This window comes from Echinops telfairi, unplaced genomic scaffold (genome assembly GCF_000313985.2).
Source record: "Echinops telfairi isolate 266 unplaced genomic scaffold, ASM31398v2 ScPeMD7_9;HRSCAF=40, whole genome shotgun sequence".
In the NCBI taxonomy this organism is placed as follows: domain Eukaryota; kingdom Metazoa; phylum Chordata; class Mammalia; order Afrosoricida; family Tenrecidae; genus Echinops; species Echinops telfairi.
The window spans coordinates 49,266,822-49,271,146 of record NW_022103906.1 but is presented as its reverse complement, the minus strand read 5'-3'; the positions used below and the strand labels follow the sequence as shown (position 1 = coordinate 49,271,146).

The window sequence follows — 4,325 nt, the reverse complement described above, 5'->3', positions numbered from 1 at the left end:
ATTTTCGGTTCACGCTCAATAGTCATAAAGCTGAACTAATAGAAGGACAGCAAAAGCTCTCTTTTGGAACACCCGCCCACCCCACCCCCCGCCAAATCCACAATGACTTAAGAAATTATCACCACTGCTCTTTGCTGGACAGGAGCACTGGTGGTGTAGTGCTTAGGAGTTGGGCTGCCAACCCACAAGTCAGCGGTTTGAACCTACCAGCTGTTCCTCTGGAGAGATTGTGGGCTTTCTATGCTCACAGAGAGGGAGTCTGGGAAATCCACGGGGCAGTTCTCCTCTGACCTATAGTGTCCTGAGAAGACAGAATCAACTCGATGGCAATGAGTTTGGGTTTGGGCTTGGTCCTTTGCTGCCCTGTCAGCTCATCAGCACTGGCTTTCAACCATTTGTGCAGCTAAAGGGCTGGGCTGGGATGGCTTTATAGGAAAGAATGTGTCTTTAAGGAACTATTGATGTTCAGTGCTTGAAGACTGACTGCTAAGTGGAACCAGGATAGGCTGCCTACTTCTATTAAAAAACAAAAGTATACCTTTGGTATCTCTACGGAGCACTTCCACTCTCTTCTCCAGGGGAGTTATGAGTTGGAATTGAGGCAGGGGATTTGCTTTTGAACATACCTTTGCCCTTCCGACAGCTCTTCGGACTAGCAGTGCAACTTCCTCTAACGACTTCCAAACCCACTCCCAGCAGTGTGCTTAGCAAGGAGTGGCCCAAACCTGTGTGCACCTTAGAAACCAGGACCGTTGTACGAGTGTATGTTGCTCTTTAGAAATGAAGTCTGCATTGGGAGGCAGAGATTGTGTTTATTTCAATGAAAATATCATTTAATGCACTGAGTTATATCATCTCCATCAGCAGAGCTGATTTTAGGCAAGCAACCAACCAAACAAAGATGGGTAAATCTGTTGTTAAAGATGATCTATCTCCAATTTGGGAGCCTTTTTTTTTTTTTTTGGAAGCTTCCCTACTGTGTAGCTTCCCTATCTTACTCCGTCTTGACTGTTTGGCTATATCTCTTCATGCAAACTCTGTCTTCTACCTTAGATTTAATGTTCTATATCCATTTCTAACTCTAGTCATAAAGCAAAAGAAACAAAACCAAATGCCAATGAGACGATAGCTCATAAGGCAGACCAAAATGAATCGATGTGTTACATACAGCAAGATTGTATTTTATTTGTAAAGAAAATTTTTTACCCACTGGTGTGAAATTAATGGGAAGGATTTGATGTTTCCCCCAAATGTGGTGCATATTTTGTTGTTGCAATCAATCTTCAATTTTCATCAAATTAAAGTTTGTATAAGTAATTGATAACTATACTTGACTTATGACTTTAAAGTTCAGTTCCTCCATGATCAGATATGCTTTTTAAAGATACGGATTCAGCAATAAAGGTACATTTCACAAATAACTCCAGATGTGAGTGAATTCTCTTCTTAGAATAGGGTTCAGACAGTTGTAGCATTCATAAATGGGTCTGAAAAATAAAATCCAGGCTAGTAAAGGAAGTACCCCTTGTGAAATGCAATATTTTATTATCCCTTCCTCCTCTCTAATCACCTTTAGTGCCGTTTCCTCAAACTTTCCCGTGTGCAGGGTTAATCAGATCATATAAATTACCAGTGCAGTGTGCTATCTCTATGAAACCCTGAAAGTGAGTCTTTGTTTTTTATCTGAGATTGGGATCCAACACAAGGGACACGATCCCATTTTAGGAGTCACATGTTTATTTTTAATTCTCTTTGGAAAATGAAACACCGTTCTTGGGAAATTGTAATCTACTCCAATAATTCATAAGACATAAAGGCACCTAACACTTTTGAGTACCTACTATGTACATGAATTGATGAAATCTGATGCACAAGACTTCTTTAACGTGTTAAAAAGCAAGCCGGTTACTGTGAGGACTAAGGTGTGCGGATCCAAGCCATGGTATTTTCCTTCACCTCACCTGCATGTGCAATTTGGATATTGGATAGGGAATAGCTAAGAATACTTGCTTCATTTGAAGTGTGGCGATGGAGAATATTGAGAGTGCCATAGACTGCTAAACGGACACACCGAACTCTCTTGGAAGGAGAATGGCCAGTGTGCTCCTTAGAGGCAAGGATGGTGAGACTTTATCTTACATTCTTTGGACATATTATCAGGAGGGACTAGGCCCTGGAAAAGACAGCATGTTTGTTTAAGTCGAGGGTCAGCGAAAAAGAAGAAGCCCTCAGAGAGATGGATATCACAGTGGCTGCAACAACGAGACGCAGTATAGAAACAATTGTGAGGATGGCACAGGAGAGACAGTGTTTTGTTCTGTTGTACATCGGGGTGTTTTGACTTGGAATTGAATCGAAGCCACTTAACATGACAACAGCACTCTATATGTGTGATCACTACCTTACTACAAAAGACCATGTAAATGAATTTTTTAGTGACTTGCCCGAGGGCTCTTGGATAACCTAAACATTTCTAGAATGGGGACCCAAGTGGTTTGACAGTGCATTTGATGTTTTCTTTTCCTGCTATATTGGATTTCTCTTTAAATCATAAATAAGGAGAAGGCTAATAAACTCATTCAACTAAAAGACTACTTCATGTTTGCACTTCCAAGGAGTTAAAAGAAGTTAACTGTAAAGTTTTTAAAATATTAAATTTAAATGTCACACTGAGCTTTGAATTACTCTTTAAGTAACATCCCTGTGCTGTAAAAATCCAATCACAATAAATTTTCATATGCAAGCTAAAAGATTTCAGGAAAGCCCATGGGCCCTATGCAATTTGTACTCCTTACATGTTTTCCTATGAGTGCTTAGATATTCATTGTTAGAGGGGTTTAGTCTATTGCCTTAAACTCAAATCCCAGTCAATTACTACTTGTTCATTTTCATTTTATATGTATCTAAATGTCTTACTGCTCCAAAAAAAATCCATACTGAGAGTGTTAGTTGCACATTTTCCATAGCAAAATCATGATGGAAACAAAACATTGAGCTACAGAGAGATTTTCCAGTTGCCCTTGTATGTAGTTAAGCCTTCAGAGATGATGACCCTTAAAACTGAGATCTCAATGATAAAATGCAAATGGACTTAGTGTATATCATTTTCTGAATGCAATTATTTATTTATGGCAATGTTCCCAAAATTGCAATTATGGTCATCATAGGAATACTTTGTAGCTTGCTGAGAGTACCTAATATAATCATCAAAATGTTAAACATCTTTCTTTTAGCGAGTTGATGTGGAATGAACAGGTAGCAGAGGAAGGGAAATACTGTGCATTGTACCCTGGAGAAATTTATTGTGATGTTGATGATTTTAATCCATGTTTAGAGGCAAAGGAGAATTTATATATTTCTTTTATTTTTATTTTTTTTCCCCAAGGGCCCACTAGCAAGCTTGTCGAACCTTCACATTCACTCTGAGGGGCACTGCGCAGCCCCTCAAAGGCGACAAGGCCCACTTTCTGTGCGCACCACTCTTTAAACAGCTGCTACGAGAAGCCACAGTCCTTGGGTTTGGGTGCAAGTTATTTTTCATTATAATGTTTTAAAATTATTATTCAAATACCTGATAGGCTTTATATGGCCTAGTCTTAGAATACTTCCACCAGATGCCTGGGCACCATTTATAGTCATCTAGAGAAAAATCTCCCTCAGAATTGCTATATTTCTTTGCCTATATTATCCTCACTTTTAGCCTCTTCTTCAAGGTGTTTCTATGTGTGCACGGCTATGTGCATGCAAATGTGTGTGTGTAGGCTGAACAATGAATCATAAACTATTTATGGATGCATATACACATATAGCACTTTCTAAGGCTGTCAACTGATAAGAAAGCAGACTGCCTCGTCTTTTTCCTGAGGAGTGGCTGGTATGTTAAGAATCGTTTGATTAAGAACTCTTATTCTCAAGACATTTACTCCTAATTTTTACTTGATCAACTTTGTAAATCACTTAACTTATTTGCACCACAGTAGATTGAAATATAAAATGGGAATGGTGTGCTTTTTACATAATTGAATGCAAAATGTAGAATAAATAAGTCCGTGATGTGTCTTATGGTTCTAAGACCATGTGTGAAATTAAAGACCATTAGAATTAAGGATTAAAAAACTAGTATACATACTTTAAAAAGGTATACAAGGAGTCTTTAAAAGTTCATGGAAATTTTCATTATCTTTAATTCAATTTTTCACACACCCTTTGAAGCCTCATGTACAAAAAGAGAATTTTTGTGAGCTGCGTGTGTGTATGTACGTGTGTATGCAAGGAAGAACATATGTTTTTTTCAAAGAGATAGAATCATATATGTAAGTAAATGA

General features: G+C 38.4%; 1 non-coding gene across 1 annotated transcript; it reads right to left on the bottom strand.

Moving 5' to 3' along the window:
• Positions 1–3,398: 3,398 nt before the first annotated feature.
• LOC115868356 lies at positions 3,399–3,530 on the bottom strand. The gene has a single exon (XR_004045534.1). It is a non-coding gene; the product is annotated as a small nucleolar RNA SNORA68 (small nucleolar RNA).
• Between the last annotated feature and the right edge of the window lie 795 nt (positions 3,531–4,325).